Raw genomic sequence first — 19,437 nt, 5'->3', positions numbered from 1 at the left:
CCAGATGGCTGGTGCTCAGCCCCATCCAGCTGGGCCCCTTGGACCAACCAACACCAGAAAAGAAAGCAAAGCCAGAGGTGCCATTTACCAGGGGCCTGGCTCCTGACTCAGGCAGAGCCTGGCTCCAGCATGGAGGCTGAGCATTTCTCCCATCAGCAAAGCCTCCCAGCACAGATGTAAAACTCCCCTGTGACTATTCTCACCAAATTACTGGAAATGGATTTTTGCTAATATAAGGGATCTAGGCTGTTAACGGCTACGAGCAGGTTGTGCAGAAGGAAATCACACATAGAACTGTGGTTTTCTTTAGAAATAAAAATACAATTAGCCATAAGATGCCATGTTATGCCCACCTGACACAGTGAAAAAAAAATTTTTTTTTTTGGTCTCTTTAGGGCCATGCCTGCAGCATATGAAGTTCCTGGGCTGGGAGTCAAATTGGAGCTGCAGCTGCCAGCCTACACCACAGCCACAGTGGCACCAGATCTGAGCCACATCTGCAAACTATGTCACAGCTTGTGGCACCCCTGGATCCTTAACCCACTGAGCGAGGTCAGGGATTGAAACTGCATCCTCATGGATAACTAGCTGAGTTCTTAATCTGCTGAGCCACAATAGGAACTCAGGTAAAAAATATAATGAGTGCTAATATTCACTGCTGGTCAGAGTGTGGTGAAATTGGTAATATGTCATTGTGGGAGGCTTGGGGAAATGACAAGACTGTTTCAGAAAGTGATAGGACAACAGGAAGAGGTTTTGCAGGGCTCCCATGTTTTTGGTCCTAGGGATTTACCTGCAGAAGAAACAAGGTGCTCTGCTTTCCAATTTAATACTTGGATAGATTGCATGTTTGTGCCCCCCACTTTCTGTTTTAACCCTATTGCCCAGGGTGATGGAGGAGGTGGGGCTCTGGGAGGTGACCAGGTCATGAAGGTGGAGCCACCAGGATGGTATGAGTGCCCTTCCAGAAGAGACAGGAGAACGCTGGCTTCTCTGCTCACTGCCTAGTGAGGACACGATGAGGAGGTGGCCGTCTGCAACAGAAGTGGTCCCTCGCCAAGAACAGAATCTGCCAGCACCTTCTCCCTGGACTTCCCAGGCTCCAGATGTGAGAAATAAATGTCTGTTATTTAAGGCACCCAGTCCCTGGCAACCTGTTACAGCAGCCTGAGCGGACTGAAACAGCCGTACCTTGAGATACTTCAAAATGAGGAACTACTATGCAGCCATTAAAACTGATCGTAATGGAGACTAAGCAGAAGTACTAAAAATACTTATAGAACACTAGGCTAAAAGGTAGCATGTGGGGGCACAGAGAGTGAAACACGGAAAAAATGCACAACACATAACGTCAGCTGACCTCATCTGAAAACATGCAAAAGAGAAAAAGTTTATTCCAAGCTGGTACATGATGTGTCATTAAAATGCTTTGGGGGGAAAAAAAAAGATGTCTAATGAGCACAGTGTATTATTTTTGTTTACAAAATTTAGTCTGTTTCTCTCTCCCTGTTTAGAAAGAAGACCTGAGGGACACATATAAATGATGGCAGCAGGTGAAATGATCAGGTTTTTCTTTTTTTTTTTTTTTTTCAATTTGTGTTTTTCTGTGTCTTCATCTTTTTCTTAATTCCAAAATCAAAGGACACTTGATGAGAAAAATAAAAGTCCTTTTCTTTAAGAATTAAGGAAAAGATGAAGTGGATCCAGCACAAAGTTGATTACTTTCAATCTAATGTAATGAACTAGTTCTTTGATGGTATTATTTAAACTAAAGAAACTTTTTGCTCTTGGGTATACTAAGAATTAACTCAGTTGCTCTGGGGGAAAAAAGGGGGGAACAAGAAAATTTCCTGGGGCAGTAACTGGCAAAGATGTTGCAGACCTTAAAAGCAGAAATACAGGGGTCTATGAGAATATTTAGTGTATCATTTATGGTACCACTGATACCATTTGGTACCATTTATTGAGTACTCCCAGATGCTATACGACATCTGCCTTCCTCTCAACACCCATGCAAGGCAGGGTTTCTCATCACCACTTTCCACAAGGTGACCCTTGGTGGTTAGAGAAGCTGCCTTCACTCAGACCCCAAGAGCAGAGCTGGGACCTGGACCCTTGGCACCAGTCATTAAAGTACAACCTCCCACTTTCCAGGCTGGGTGCACCCAACCAAACATGGAACACTTATTCAGAATGCAATGCACTTGGCAAACACGTGGAACTAGAAGGTGAGGTGATTCTATTTCATTAGATGGAAAAACCAGAGAGGAAATGGAAACCAATTCCTTCATGAATTTTCTGCAGCAGTAGAAGAGACATATCAAAATACAAAGCTACAAAAATGAATTCTTTCCAAAGCTTAGTTCCTCTTCCAAAAATGTGTTTATTTATTGCTCATTCATTCTCCAAATATTCAATACCTACTATCTGCAGAACCAGAGGCTGGGGATATACTTTGCTGAGACAGGCAGGAAGAGCTAGAGTGTGAAGGTGTATTCTTCTCAGATTTTCTCTTTTTTTTTGGCTGCACCCACGGCATATGGAAGTTCCCAGGCTGAGGATTAAACACTTGCCACAGCAGTGACCCAAGCCACAGCAGTGACAACACCGGATCCTTAACCTACTGCACCACAGGGAAACTCCCCCAGATTTTACTTTTAAGCATCTACAACAAAATCCATGCTCAAGAGACCTGGAATGGTCAACAGACACTGAGTTGGTTGAGAAAGAAGAACCATACTTCTGAGGAAACAAAAATCCCAGAAGTAAGACAGTTCTTTATTTAATACTCACCCACATAATATAAAATGCTACGGTCTGAAGATATACAAAGAAACAGTCATACTCTGACCTCTGGGGAGGGGATTGTGGGCTGGGCCCACTGAGAGCTGGGTCAGCCTTTGTCATAGCAATCCTGCTTCTAGGCAGTGACTCCATGGGAATAATTCTATGCAAAAAAAGGGGGGGGGCAATATGCATGAAGATGCTGATTGCAGTACTGTTTAGTATAGCAAAAAATGGTGGTTTTGATACTTATCAAATGTATTAAAGTGCTTATCACACTGAGCTCAAGAGGGACCCTGCAATACTGGAAAAATGACCAGAAGGGAAGATCCCAGGTGATAATTTGGTTTTTCTTATGTGATGGAATTTGAGCTGATCTTTCCCCCTTTCCTCTATTTTCCAGTTATTTCTCTGCGATGGCTACAGTGGCAAAAATAGTTTTTAAAAATACGCTTTTGGAGTTCCCGTTGTGGCTCAGCGGTTAACGAATCCGACTAGGAACCATGAGGTTGTGGGTTTGGTCCCTGCCCTTGCTCAGTGGGTTAAGGATCTGGCGTTGCCGTGAGCTGTGGTGTAGGTTGCAGACATGGCTCGGATCCTGCGTTGCTGTGGCTCTGGAGTAGGCCAGCGGCTACAGCTCCAATTCGACCCCTAGCCTGGGAATCTCCATATTCCGTGGGAGCGGCCCTAGAAAAGGCAAAAATAAAAAAAATCAAAAAAAAAAAACCCCACTTTTCAGGAGTTCCCACTGTGGCTCCATGGGTTAATAGTCTGACTAGTTTCCATGAGGATGCAGGTTTGATCCCTGGCCTTGCCCAATGGGTTAAAGATCTGGTGTAAGTCACAGATGTAACTCAGATCCTGCATTGCTGTGGCTGTGGTGTAGGCTGGCAGCTGTAGCTCCTATCTGACCCCTAGCCTGGGAGCCTCCATGTGCTGCATGTGCAGCCCTAAAGAGGAAAAAAACATTTTTAAAAATACACTTTTCAGATTAACAAAGTGAAATTTCTAACTGAATCCAACTTCCTCTTGGCAAAGATGGACCCAGGGAAAGAAGAAAATATCTCAGTCCAGAGGGAAATTGAGGATGAGGCACCAAGATTTTTCCAGCAGTGTCTTTTACCCGAGAACTATGAACTGTGCTAACACACATGGTGATACTCGAATGATAAGGCCTGGGTTCAAGTCCCAGTTGACTGCCTAACAGCTGCATGGTCTTGGCAAGTATTTGAGATGACTGAATCTCATCCTCTTATGAAAACGAAAACAAAAACCTCCAAAGAAAAAAACGACACACGTAAAAAATATTGCAAAATGCATGCCCCTCAAATAAATGGACCAGAACCCACTTGCGGATTACTTCCAGTGGGCCTGCCCCTTCCTCTCCACTTCAGGCACCCAGGAGGCACCCACACTGCACTCCCATCTCCTCTGTGGACCCCGGCTCCCTCAGCCATCACTCTGTGTGCCCCCCACCTGAAGGGAGCCCTACCCCTGCCCTGCTTCCTGGCCCAGCAGGGTACCCCCTCTCTTCCCTTTGTCTGCACCCAGCCTGACTGGGATCATTGCCCTTGCAAGTGTCTGTCTGCCTCCTTTCTGCCTGGTGGCGCAGGCAGACTGGGCCCGCTACCTCCCTCAGCACTGTGTCCCACAGAATGGTGCCGCTCACAGCAGGTGCACATCAATGGCTTCTTGAACTCAGTTCGCTGGCCCTCCAGAGCTCTCTGTGTATCAGGGAAGGGTTCACTCACATCTTTCCCCTCCACAGTATCATTCAGGATGGCCACAGGGAGTTCCCATTGTGGCTCAACAGGTTAAGAACCCGACTAATATACATTAAGAGGCAGGTATGATCCCTGGCCTAACTCAATGGGTTCAGGATCCAACATTGCTGTGGCTGTGGTATAGGCCTGAAGCTGCAGCTCTGATTTGACCCCTACCTAGCCCGGGAAATTCCGTGTGCTGCAAGTGCGGCCCTAAAAAGACACCTCCCCCCACCTCCCCGCCACACACATACAGAAAGGATGGTCACAGGGCACAGGGCTCTCCAGGTAAAAGAAGAAAACAGCTTCAGCTCCTTCCAGGTTTTTCTTTCCACCAATGGCTTCATTTTGGCCCCACTGCCCTGCCTCCATCCCTCCTACTGTAGAGTCTGGCTGCTTCAGCATGACAGTGTGCTAGGGTTCACACCAGGCCAATGATTAGACTGTTTCAAGATAATACTCTGGGGCTTTCCGATTCATAGAAGTATCCCAGGCCTTAGTCATACACACTGAGAGCACAGAAAGCCATGAAGGAAGTGGAGGGGCATTGCCACCATGTTACCTTCTGCAAGCACCCAGCTGGGCGTGTGTGTTTCTATCGCCCCCTGTGTCTCCTGAAGATGCTGGTAGTGGCTCCCTGAGATGGATGGTTGTGAGGGCTGCCTCATGGCGGTTTGGATTTGCATTTCCCCAATGAATCAAAGTATGGCATTCAGTGGGCTCCAGATAAGGCTAGCTCTTTATTGTTTGAAATGATGTTAGAATTGGGCCCATGTCTAAGAAATATCAAGTCTGGGGTTCTCATCTTACTCCTTAGGCATCTGAGATAAATCAGGTCAGTTCAAAGGAAGAAGTTGGTGATTTTTCTACTCTAATATTTGTGGGTGCAGACCACATAGTGAGAGACAAAAGGCTGGTCTCCAGCACCAGCACTGGGCTCTCAGGGGTTGCACCCAAGATGCATGGATATCAACTCCAGACAGGGCAATATAAGCCAGTGGGCATAGCCAGGCCCCTGCATGCTGCCCAGCACTCAGCCAAAGCTCAATATATGTTTGGTATAAACACTACAGCCAAAATGAAGAGCCTGCGCTGTTTAACCTGACAGTGCCCTGATATAAAAATGCTGCTCAGTAGTGAGCCAAGCTTCAAATGAGTGGCCTTAGAGTGCATTCTGGTTAACAAAGCTTCCTTTTTTTTTTTTTTTTTTAAATATTTTTTCTATTATAGTTGATTTACAATGTTCTGTCAATTTCTGTTGTACAGCAAAGTGACCCATATATATATATATAAATAAATACATTCTTTTTCTCACATTATTCTCCATCATGTTCCATCACAAGTGACTAGATATAGTTCCCCGTGCTATACAGAGGGATCTCATTGCTTATCTGCTCCAAATGCAATAGTTTGCATCTACTCACCCCAAACTCCAAGTCCATCCCACCTCCTCCCCCTTCCCCTTGGCAACCACAAGTCTGTTCTCCAAGTCCATGACTTTGTTTCTTTTCGGCAGATAGGTTCATTTGTGCGGTCTATTAGATTCCAGATATAAGTAACATCATATGGTATTTATCTTTCTCTTTCTGACTTAATTTACTTAGCATGAGTGTCTCTAGTTCCATCTATGTTGCTGCAAATGGCATTATTTTGTTCTTTTAACAAAGCTTCTTAAAAGATGATCTTATCTGTCCAGGCCATTGTATCAAAATACCATAGACTAGGGGGCTTATCAACAACAGAAACTCATTGCTAACAGTTCTGGAGGCTGGAAGTCTAAGATCAGGGTGTCAGCCTGGCCAGGTGAGGCCTTCTTCAGGGTGGATGACCTCTCATAACTCATGGGATGAAGGGGGCCAGAGAGATCTGTGTAATTGTTCCTATAAGATCACAATCCTATTCCCAAGGACTTCATTCTTTTGACCTAATCACCTACCATCACCTTAGGGATGAGGTTTCAACATATGAATTTTGATAGGATACATTCATACCATGGCAAAGATTTTGCTAAACATCATGGGAGATGCCTGTTAATATTCCTAAGTAAGACATAAGCTTATAGTAATATAGTTTTTTTTTTTTTTTAATGCTTTTGTTTTTTCCTATGCCCATGGCATGCAGAAGTTCCTGGGCCAGGGATTGAACCCATGCCAGAGCAGTGACCCGAGACATAGCAGTTGCAATGCCAGATCCTTAACCTGCTGAGCCACCAGAGACCTCCTAGTTAATGTTTTAAATCCTGAGACAGTATTCAGAACTAATTGTCTGGTTAATCACTATAAAATCCTCGATGGGAATAATTACTGTCGTAAAAACTGGCTATAATCAAAAGCCTGACAAGCGATTTGCTACTTTCTCCAGGGAAAGGTGTTAGGACTGAATGCTAAGTGATTCCTCTCAGAGGAGTGAGCAGCCCAGCTCAGGGATCAAGTTCAGCAAGAGCATCCTCAAAAGAAGAACATGGAAGGCGTTCCCTTTGTGGCTCAGCAGTTAACAAACCCGACTAGTATCCATGAGGATACAGGTTCAATCTCTGACCTTGCTCAGTGGGTTAAGGATCTGGTGTTGCCATGAGCTGTGGTGTAGGTAACAGATGCAGCTCAGATCCTGCATTGCTGTGGCTCTGGTGTAGGCTGGTAGCTGCAGCTCTGATTCGACCCCTAGTCTGGGAATCTCCATATGCCATGGGTGCAGCCCGTTGCGGATTTTAACTTTTATCAGGTTGAGGAGGTTCCCCTCTATTACTAGTTTATTGAGTGTTTTTATCATCAAAGGGTGTTGAATACGGTCAAATGCATTTTCTGTGCCTGATGAGATGATCACTTGTTTTTTTCTCCTTTATTAATATGATGGCTTATGTTGATTGATGCTAAACCAAGTTTGCAATCCTGGGATAAATTCCACTTAATAGTGGTATATAATCCTCTTTATATATTATTGGATTTGGTTTGCTAGTGTTTTAATGAGGATTTTTGCATCAATATTCATAAGAGATATTGGTCTGTAGTTCTCTTGTACTGTCACTGTCTGGTTTTGGTTTCTGACCCACAGATTGAGTTGGGAAGAATTCTATCCTCTCCTACTTTTTGGAAAAGTTTGTGAGTTTGAGGCTAATTCTTCTTTTAAATGTTGAATAAAATTAACCAGTGAAGCCATCTGGGCCTGACTTTTCCTTGTGGGGCATTTAAAAAAATCATTAATTAAATTTCTCCAACTGTAATAAGTCTGTCCAGATTTTCTATTCTTTCTTGAGTCAGTTTAGGTAGATTGTGTCTTTCTAAGGATATATCCACTTCATCTAGTGTATTTAATTGTTTGGCGTGCAATTGTCTACGGTATTCTCTTATACTTTTTATTTATGTATAATTGTTAGTGATGTCCCTTTTTCATTCCTGATCTTAGTAATTTGAGCCTTGTCTCTCATTTTCCTTGGTCATTCTAAGTGAAAATTTGTCAATATTGTTGATTTTTGCAAAGAACCAACTTTAGGTTTCACTGACTTTCTCTGTTGTTTTTCTAGTTTCTATTTCATTTATTTTTGCTCTTATCTTTGTTCTTCCTTCTGCTTGCCTTCTAGTTTCTTAAGGTAGAAGTTTCAGTTATTGACTTGAGATCTTTCTTTTTTTTTTTAATATAGGTGGGTATAGCTGTAAATTTCCTTCTAAGCCTTGTTATATCTGTATCCCACAGGAGTTTAAAACTTTCAAACTTTCAACTTTGGTTTTAGTATGTTGTGTTTTTTTTTTTTTTTTCATTCACCTCAATGTATGCTCTAATTTCCCTTGTGATCTCTTCTTAACTCACTGGTTATTAAGGAACATGCTGCTTCATTTCCACATAGCTGGGAATCCCCCAAATTTCCTTCTATTATTGATTTCTAATTTGAAAACCACTGTGGTCAGAGAAAATATTTTATTCTATTTTAATCCCTTTAAATTTGTTGAGGCTTGTTTTATGGCCAAACAAAATTTAAACACATATGGAAAAATCCTCACAAAAAACTCTTATGTCCCCAAACACACAAACTAGAGAAAAGACAAACGACACATTAGAAAATTTCAGCTTATACACAAAAGGTTAATATGATGAAACAGGCATGCTTTTATATTGCTGGAGGGAATGCAAAATGGCACAACCCCTATGGAGGGGAATTTACTAATATCTAGCAAAATTACATGTGCATTTTCCATCTTAGCCCAACACTCTCTTTTAGAAATTTATATCAAAAACTATGTCTAGATACTCATGTTGCAACAGAACAAAGGGTGGGGAAAAATATATATATACATGTAAGGATAACTTGATCCCCTTGCTGTACAGTGGGAAAATTAAAAAAAAAAAAAGATACAACAGCAAACATGCAAAGTAATGTCTACTTAAGACTATTCACTGCATCATTTTCAAGGGAAACAATCCAGATGTCCATCTATAAAGAACCAGCTAAGAATCTATAGGACATCCATACAGCAGAATCCTATGCAGAAGTAAGAAGGAAAGGGAAAGAGTTCTATATACTTGGAAGTCATCTCCTACCGTTCCATGATTCTTAGGGAAGCTTCTATTACTTCCCCCGCCAGGGTGGGGCATGCAACATGTCAGCCCCCAGTGGCTCTGTGTGCTGGATCTGCTCACTCCATCTTAGAGCTGGGAAGGCAGAGTCTCTGCTGAGGTCAAATGAGGAGTCTGAACTATTCCCCAAGTGGCAGCTCTGATGCAGTGTATCGGAGGAACTGTAGCACCTGTGCTCGGTTGACTCTGACCAGAAAGTGACACTGATTCATGGAAGAAGGAAAGGCTTGCTTCCCACATCCCTGCCACCATGCCTATGGGTCACTGCCAAGGATTCTTCCCAGGCCCATCCATAATCTCCATGCATGCTTAAGTACTGATGGTGGGGAAAGAACCTGCAGGAATGGTGTCCTGCCTCCACCACCACGCCCCACCCCCCATCCTCCCAGGCAAAGTCTGGGTGCACTTTCTTGGTGCAGGGCGGGCAGGGCAGAGAGACACATACACTCACCAAGCAAGATAGGCTGGCTTTAGCGGAAGTGCCTGGGGGTCTCCGGACAGTGAGAGATCAGAGACTGGACGGAGACTGCAATTTGTGAACTTAGAGGGCAAGATCTGGGTAAAGGCTTGGTTGTGTGCTTCAATGGAATCCCCTGTGGATGTTCTGTCAAGAAACTTTAGTAAAGATGTGAAGGTTTTGTTTTTGTTTTTTTGGCTGCACTGGTGGCACATGGAGGTTCCTGGGCTAGGGATCAAACCGGAGCCACAGCTGCAAACTACACCATAGATCGCTGCAATGATGGGTTCTTAACCCACTGCACCACAGCAGGAACTCCAGATTTAAGCTTTTTGAAAATTTTCTTTTAAGCTTCCAGGCTGGAGTCACCTTGGAACACAGAAGCCATGAGTGATTTCCCTGGATCTTACATAAATATTCACTTCTCCCCTTTTTCCTTTTTAATAATGGATTATACTATGATTATGTTCTGCAGCTTGCTTTCCCCACTTCAGCATTCTTTTGTATCAGCACATGGAGATTCAGCATATCATTTTTCATGGTAGCCTTTTGTCCTCATGGATGGACATTTAGGGCATTTCTAGTTCTTTATATTCTCTTCAGTGATGCCCCGAACATCCCTATGTGTGCATTTCTCCCCTGTGAACTCTATGTCCAGGTTAAATTCCTACCAGTGGAAGAAGCAGAGGATATATCCAGTCTTAACGTCTATAAGGAATGCCAATTTGGTATTCCAGAAGTTGCACCAATTATATCCTTACTTAAGTAAAATATGAAAAGTAGAGCAAAAATTGTATCTTTGCTGCCTTAAGTAATGTTTTTAATTTAAAAAGCAAAGTAACACACCTCACAATTGGGTTTGGTTTCGGTTCCTTTCCATATGAAGGGCATTTCATGTTCACCCATCATTTCTATCTTTTTCAAGGACCTCTCTAATTCCATTTTTTTGGTTCACTTGAAAATTAGACTATTCTTTATATAATTGATCAGCCAGTGCTCTTTGTGGGATATGTTGAAAACAGTTTTCACCTGTCACTTGAGAGGCTTTTCTGCAGAATAGTTCTAATTGCTAAGTAATCACACTTATTAATCTTCTTTATGATATCTGGTTTTTATGCCGTGCTTAGGAAAAAGTCCTTCCTCCATCCAAAATTATTTTAATTTATCATTTTTCTAGACTTTTAGTGGTGTTCATTTTTAGGTTTAAATATTTGATTCATCTGAAATTGATTTTGTTGTGGAAGTAAGAGAGCAATATGTTACTTTTATCCTATTACCAAGTAAACTTTCTTTTTTGCTCTAATTTGAAATCCTAAATAGTAAAGCAAAATCAGTGGGCATTCTGGTCTATTTTTGAGTTGCTTTTCTGTTCCATTGCATTTCCTCCCCTTTTCTTTTCCAGTCTCTAACTGACTTCATTACTATGGCATTGTAATAATTCTAACATATGATGGAACTAATCTCCCCTACTCTTCTCAAATGACCTCCTCTTCATTTGAATTTTCTTGACCATTCTCATATGTTTACTTTCCTAGGTAGATTTTATTATTCTTGATTCGTATTCCAAAAAAAATCCTGTTTGTATTTTAATTGCTATTGCGCTGAATTATATAATCAACATGTGGGGAACTGACATATTTACAATGTCGTCTTCCTATACAAGAAGGCAATATTTAAAACTGAAGTATAGTTGATTTACAATATTATAATAGTTTAAGGTATACCACATAATGATTCTCTATTTTTATGGATTATATTCCACTTAAACTTATTATAAAATATGAGTTATATGCCCTGTGCTGTACATTACATCATTGTATCTTATTTATTACATATTTAGTAGTTTTTACCTCCTTCTCTGATCTTGCTCCTCCCCCACCCCCTTCCCTCTGGTAACCACTAATTTGTTCTGTGTAACTGCGAGTCTGTTTCTGTTTTGTTATATTTGTTCCTTTGTTTTATTTCTTAAATTTCACATGTAAGTGAAAACATACAGTATTTGTCTTTCTCTGTCTGATTTATTTCACTAAGCATAATACCCTCCAAGTTCATGCATGTTGTTGCAAATGGCATAATTTTCATTTTTTATGGCTGATTAATATTCCATTGTGGGAGTTCCCATTGTGGTGCAGCAGAAACGAATCCAACTAGTATCCATGAGGATGCGGGTTCAATCCCTGGCCTTGCTTCGTGGATCAGGGATCCTGCATTGCCGTGAGCTCTGGGGTAAGTTGTAGATGTGGCTTGGATCCATGTTGCTGTGGCTGTGGTGCAGGCCAGCAGCTGTAGCTCTGATTTAACCCATAGCATGGGAACTTCCATGTGCCATGGGTGCAGCCCTAAAAGGCAAAAAAAAAAAAAAAAAAAAATTTCCCATTGTGTATGTGTATGAATGCATGAGTGTGTGTAGCACATCTTCTTTATCCATTCCTCTGTTGGTGGACACAATTTGCTTCCATATCTTGGCTACTGTAAATAATGCTGCTATGAATATTGGGGTGCATATATCTTTTTGAATTAGTGTTTTCATTTTCTTCAGATATATACCCAGGAGTAGAAATGCTAGATCATATGGTAACCCTATTTTGAATTTTTTGAAGAATGTTTATACTGTTTTCCATAGTGGCTGCCCCAATTTACATTCCCACCAATAAAGCACAAAGGTTTCCTTTTCTCCGCATCCTCACCAATATTTATTTATCTGTAGACATTTTGATGACAGCCATTCTGACAGTATAAGATGATATCTTATTGTGGTTTTGATATCCATTTCCCTGATGATTAGCAATGTTGAGCATCATTTCATATGCCTGTTGGCCATCTGCATGTCCTCTTTGGAAAAATGCGTATTCAGATCCTCTGCCCATTTTTAAAATTCGCTTGTTTTATATTTAGTTGTGTGACTGCTTGACATATTTGGGATATTAATCCCTTACCAGATTTATTTAAATATTCTTATGTCTAAGGTTTAAAGTTTCTTTCATGTGGGCCCTGTATATTTATCATTATTTCCCCTAGACAGTGTATATTTCATTTATATTAATTCAATAATTAAGAAAAGAAAGCAAAACATTTCTACTTACAGCCCCCTTGGACATTCAAAGTTCTCACTTCAGTCCTTCTGGGCTTATAAGTGGATCTTAATAGGGCATCTAGTTTCGTGTTAATACCCACTAGATACAATGTCGACGCAAAGAGGTCCTAGATTAATAAACAAAAGTTATGAAGAGAGGGTTCCAAAACAATAAATATAACCATCTCTGACACAGACTAAAACATGCTAATCCCCACTTATCATAAGGGCAATGATAGGTAGATAGATACTATACTGAGACACCATTTATCACACATCAGATTTTGGTTTTGGAAAGACCAAAAATTTGATAACAAACACTGTTGTCAGGCCTATAGGGAAACAGACAAGCCCATTCATTGTGAGGGATGGGGATAAACTGGAAAAACTCCCATGGAGGGCAATCTGGCACTCTCTGGAAGATTTTTAGAAGCACATTGTCCTTTGACACATCACTTTGAGCATATATTGTGTAGCTATGCTTGTATATGAGTGAAAAGACATCTACAGTCTTATTTGTTATATCAAAATATTAAGAACAGCCCAAGAAGTTCCTGCTGTAGGACAACAGGTTAAGAATCCAACCGCAGGGAGTTTCCGTTGTGGCTCAGAGGAAACAAACCCGACTAGTATCGATGAGGATGTGGGCTGGAGCCCTGATCCCACTCAGTAGGTTAAGGATCTGGTGTTGCTTTGAGCTTTGTTGTAGGTCACAGATGTGGCTTGGGTCTGGCATTGCTGTGGCTGTGGCATAGGCTGGCAGCTGTAACTGATTTGACCCCTGGCCTGGGAACTTCCATATGCCATAGATGTGGCCCTAAAAAAAAAAAAAAAAAGATTCAACTGCAGCAACTTGGGTTGTTGCGGGAGGCCCCGGTTTGATCCTCAGCCTGGCACAGTGGTTAAGGGATGTGGCATTACCGCAGCTGTGGCATAGGTTGCAGCTGTGGCTCGGATTCAATCCCTGGCCCAGGAACTTCCATATACCTTGGGTGTGGCCTTAAAAAATAAAAAAGAACAGCTCAAATGCCCATTAGAGACTGCTTACATGACTGAGGTACATCTATACAAGAGAATGCTACACAGGTGTCAAAAGAATGATGGTGAGATGACAGCATTTAAAACAGGCAAGGTACAGAACAGTGAGTGTGATCAGCTACATGCTGTGTAAAAGAGGGGAAAATATGCATCTATATTTGTTTTGCTGGGACACAAAGACATTCTGGGAGCATGCAAAATCAAAGAATCATAAACTGTTACTTATGGTTTTCGAGCTGTGCGACGCTATTCAACAAGGAAAGTTTGAAGATCTTGGCCGGGGCAAATACATGAAGTCACTGGCTCTTCCTTTTCCTGCTTGTTTTCAGGCAGAGTTACACACCCTCAAGTTCAAACATCAAAAATGGACTCCAGCTGATTTGCCTTGATAGTGGGCCTGCCATCTGCCTTCCAAATTTGAAAGCGAAAAGCCAGGAATGGGGTCCCCTGTAGCTCGCAGTTATAAGGTGATGCACTTAATGGGGCAATTTAAGGGGAACCCCTGGGTGATTACAATGTGGTCTCTGAAAGGCTAAAAGCAAATGCCACAAATGCATCTGTATAAGAGATAATGCTTAACAGAAGCGAAGGCCTGCCGCCTCGACCCACTGCCCCAGACAAAAACGCTGAGATCTTCAGTCTGAGCCAGAGTTTACATTCCTGGGTGCCGTGCTCCTCTGCAGCCAGGCTCGCAGCCTGTGGCTTAGCTGGACCTGGACTGCTCCATGATTGTCACATTCACAGTTATTTTCCTCTATGGAAGTGCCTGCCTGCATAGTACAAACCTCTTCAGTGAATACAAACCCTGGCCAGGCAACAACACAGCCCTATGTTTTTATGAGTGATATTCTGATTATTAAATCGAGATGCTCCATGATTTCTCAGTAACCGCAAATATCCCAAGAATGCTGGGCTCTGCTACTGTGGCCCTTTGCCCACCAAATATGGCTCAGCTTTCACTATTTCTCTATGACCCGTGTTGGAGGCACTCCCTGTGGACAGCTTAAAGCTGAACATTTAAAAGATACTCATGAAGGTTAGAACTTCAAGCTTTATCAGGAGTTTTGAGACATACAGATTTTGCTAATTTGGCCAAAGGGAAAAAAGAGCATTCATTCTGAAGAAAAGGTGATGAAAGATTTTGACGTGAATGAAAACATTTTCAATTAAAACTTAAAACAGTCTTTTTTTTTGTTTTGTTTTGTTTCAGAGTTGTTTTTGTTAAAACAGTCTTAATTAAAACAAGTTTGATGGTTAGATTTGGAGTCATCACATTTCACTGATATACACATTTGAAAATGTGGCCACATTTTAAATTCCATGCTTTCCATGGCTTCAAGCCCAATAAAATCAAAGATCCCCCCCATTTTTAAGGACCTCCCCATTTTTATTCACGTAGTATTATCATTTTCAGCTACATATTTTTTGTGTGTTTCGCCACACCTGCAGCATATGGCAAACCCGAACCACAGAAGTGACCTAAACAGCTGCAGTGACAACATCAGATCCTTTACCTGCTGCACCACAAGGGAACTCTTAGCCACGCAATTTATTGAGGGACTACTGAGCAAATGCACTTAGCACAGTACTAAGAAGTCTGAAAATTTTTCTCACCATTCTTGTGTTACAGATGGGGACTGGGGTGCAGGGGACCAAGATTTGAACCCAGCTCCTTCTGACTGCAAAGTGCACATTCTTGACATGGTTACCCAGTGTCTCCTGAAAATTACGCACCACAGAGATGCTGAGGAGATGTGATCCAGATAGCAGACTGAACTCTGGTTGGAGCCACACCTCCTGCCCTAAATCCTTTATATATATATATGCCATATTAGCACAGAAACCCAACCAGCCATATTAGCACAGAAAACAAGAAGGAGACCTAGTAGGACCAGAAACCATCATTTAGTGGGCAAGGTTCAGCAGTGCTCCGAGACTTCCTGAAGTGCATAGAGGAAGCAGGAAGGGCCCCCAAAGTCACCAGCAGGGGACTATGGAGGGAAGGGAAGACCCACAGTGAGCCCTTCTCCAGCCTGGGCCAGGCAGTGCGGGGGCTGACGGTTCTGTCCTTGGTGTGCTAGAGAGGAAGCAGGTGACACCAGGTGGCAGATGGAGTCTCCCCCCAGCACCAACCAGGGCAGCCCACTGCAGTCTCCCTGCCCCCCTCTCCACAGGCTGCAGTGTCCAAAGCTGTGTTCACAGGCAGCTACGGGGAATTCTGAACACAAAGACCAACATCCAACCATGTACCCACAAACATTTGAGGAAGATGAACTCCGTAAAAGAGAAGTACCCAACTCCACCAACTGAGCCTGCAAGTAGGCAGGCTGGAGATGCCAGGAAGAGACCCCTCTCCACCCCCATCCCTACACAGGGAAAATAAAGCTAAATTAAGTCACCAGCTTATGCAGTCAAGGAGCCAGTTCCATTGAAAACAGGTTGACTCCTTCCCGGGCAGAACAGGACAAGGCATACCCCCCCTACTGTTCCCCCTTTGGCCTCAGAGTCCTCAAGGGGAAGTGAGCAGTTGACAGTGATAATGCTCGGGCAAGGCAGAGTCTTGCCGGATCTGAGAACCTGCATCTCTTGTTGCACCCTTACATGACTGCTCAGTGGGAAAATCTGTACAAATAACCCAGTCACCAAGATAAGGGAGCGTGGACAAACTTTGGACTCTTGGTTGATAATTAAATTTGCTATCAAGCAACCACGTCCCTCATCTGGGAGGAAAAGACGGGGGTCAGTGCCTGATCTTTCCTAAGCAGAATCTCCAGCTCCGGCTTCCCAGAATCTCAGGAGCCCATCTCCATCTAGAACCAGTGTTACTAAAGCAAGAACAAGACCTCAGGGTAAACATGACTGACGTCTTGGAGAGACACAGGAGGAGGCAGGCATCCATTCAAAAGAACTGACTCCAAAGCTGAGAGATTGGAAGAGCTGAGCTGGAAAACACAGTGTGTGTTTGGCAGAGTGGAATGGACAGAACTGGAGGACAAATCAGCAATGTGGCAGACCAAGCAGAGGGTGCAGCTCCAAGACACAAAGAGGTTAAAGTATAGGCAAAGACATGGAAGATGATCCCTGAAGCTTTTCAAAATGTGCCTAATAAAGATTCCAGAGCCATGTACTCAAAGAAACATGTTGAAAAAGATGAGTTCTCAAAAGTGAGAGGATGCTTCTCAAGAAGTTGAAAAGGAGGAGTGAATTAATTTTATTATTATTATTGTTTTTTCTCTATGGCTATACCTGCAGCATATGCATTTAGAAATTCCCAGACTGGGGATCAAATCCAAGCCACAGCTGCCACAGCTGTTGGCAACACAAGATCCTTAATCCTTTGTGCATGGCTAGGGATCAAACTTGTGCCCCAGAAGTGAGGTTGGATCTTTGCCACAGGGGGAACTCCAGGAGTGAATTTAGAAAAAAAGAAGAAAATAAAGAGAAAAGAAGAAATTAATGAAATAGAAACCAGAGTTTTCCTCCACCGTCTGAGACAGTGTGGTTATCTCTGTTGCCCTCCATGTCGTTTCACAAGACTTTCAGGATCAAGTGATTCCCGGCAAAGGAACAAAAGCAAAATCATCCCATACTCCCAAGAGATTCAGATGAAAACTGGTAATAAAATCAGGTACCATTCCAAGAGATAACACTGAGAACAGTCTGGGTCTATGAGGAATTGCACAACGAGATGGCACGCATACTGATGATGTATCAAGATCACGTGCATCTTAACCATATCACTCTGAGAACTGCTACTACCTGGACAACTAGATATGTTTTATTGGGAAAATGATTTTTCTCTTTGTTTCAGTGTTTCTGCACTAGTGGGTTGGCTCAGTAATAAATATGTAAGACTTTCCTGTTGGAAAAAAATAAATGGAAAGCAAAGCAATTAAAAAGAGCAACAACAAAACCCAAAGCTGCTTTTTTCAAAGCATTCATGAAATAATCTTACTGAAAGATTGATTAACAAAAAATAAGAGACAGGAGGTGAGTGGCAGAAAAAGTACAGCCAATATCTGGAATGAGAAAGGAGACAAAAATACACAGCAGAGAATGAAATCCTGAGAAATTTAAGATTTAATAGCAGATGGATAGCACGTCTGGGGCAGAAAATGGACCACAGGGGCCTGGACTATGTTTTCTCATCAGAAAGCAAGAATGTTATCAAAGACTCCTGGGGTCATGTCAAAAGATAGAGAAACCAACCCAAAGGAGTATCTGCCGGCCAAAGATGAATAATTTTAGCATCACGAATAAATAAGTGGTAGTTCCCATCATGGCTCGGTGTTCGATCCCTGGTGCAGGAACATCTGCATGCTGGGGGTATAGCCAAAAAAAAAAAAAAAAAAAGGGAGTTCCCATCGTGGTGCAGTTGTTAACGAATCCGACTAGGAACCAACCATGAGGTTGCTCAGTGGGTTAATGATCCGGTGTTGCCATGGGCTGTGGTGTAGGTCGCAGATGCGGCTCGGATCCCGTATTGCTGTGGCTCTGGCGCAGGCTGGCAGCTACAGCTCCAATTAGACCCCTAGCCTAGGAACCTCCATATGCTGCAGGAGCGGCCCAAGTAATGGCAAAAAGACAAAAAAAAAAAAAAAAAAAAATTAGGTGAAAAGCTGAAAAACCATTAGGACCTTCACAATGAAGTTCTGGGCTGACAACATCTGAAATCACCGAAAAATTTAAACATCAAAGAGAAACAATTAAATAGCACTAGACTTCTATGGTGAAGTAACAGGAAACACACAACACTAGCTAGTTCATATTCTTGCCAAATGTCTTACTGAATATAATCCAGCCTCCGGGTCTAGGAAAGCACAGACGTGAGAGGGACAGACACAACCACCAAAATCCAGACCACGGGAAACTGCAGAGGACAAGCAACATGGTGGTACCAACAATTAAATTGCAAGGACAAAGGAAGTGAGGGAGACAGGTGGATCTGAAGAGACTTAACCACATCGACTCAACAGAATACATGCAACAAACCTGGTTCAAGCAAACTATTAATAAAAAAGAAATTATGAGGCAATCAAAGGCATTAGAATGCTGATATCTGATGTTATGCAGGCAATTCTTTTATTGTTTAAAAATGTATGTAAAAGGTATTTTTAAAAATGCCTCAACACATGAAGTCTGGAATTGGGTTTTAAATGCTTAGAGGGAAACGGGAGAGGATCTGAATTAGACAAGGTTGGCTACGTGTGAAAATTGCTGAAGTTAGGCCACAGGACACAGAGAGGTCCACGGAAATATTCTCTCTACTTTTGTGATGTGTTCAAAAATTTCTCTAATGGAAAAAAAAAAAACTACAATAAGGACATAACATTTCAAAATTCTGCGTAGATTAAATATTTATGAAAAGAAAAAAAAAGCCATTTTGAACCTAGGCCTAAGAAACTGATGTCTGAGAGGAAAAAAAGAGAGAGAGGAAGGAAGGAAGGAAGGGAGGAAGGGAGGGAGGGAGGGAGGGAGGGAGGAAGGAAGGAAGGAAGGAAGGAAGGAAGGAAGGAAGGAAAGGAAGAAGGAAAGAAAGAGGAGTTCCTGTTGTGGCGTAGTGGTTAATGAATCCAACTAGGAACTATGAGGTTGAGGGTTCGATCCCTGGCCTCGCTCAGTGGGTTAAGGATCCAGCGTTGCCATGAGCTGTAGTGTAGGCCACAGACACGGCTTGGATCCAGCGTTGTTGTGGCTCTGGCGTAGGCCGGCGGCTATAGCTCTGATTCGACCCCTAGCCTGGGAACTTCTAT

General features: G+C 42.5%; 1 protein-coding gene across 2 annotated transcripts in view; it reads right to left on the bottom strand.

Annotated features, from left to right (window-relative positions):
• Positions 1-19,437, bottom strand: part of LRRK1 (leucine rich repeat kinase 1) — a 130,240-nt gene that overhangs the window by 89,803 nt on the left and 21,000 nt on the right. The window lies entirely within an intron of this gene.

Source organism: Sus scrofa, chromosome 1 (genome assembly GCF_054392235.1).
Source record: "Sus scrofa isolate SSC_HxYL_T2T_F1_AM1 chromosome 1, Sscrofa_HxYL_maternal_Yorkshire_Landrace_v2.0, whole genome shotgun sequence".
Classification (NCBI taxonomy): domain Eukaryota; kingdom Metazoa; phylum Chordata; class Mammalia; order Artiodactyla; family Suidae; genus Sus; species Sus scrofa.
This window is presented reverse-complemented; position numbering and strand designations above follow the sequence as displayed.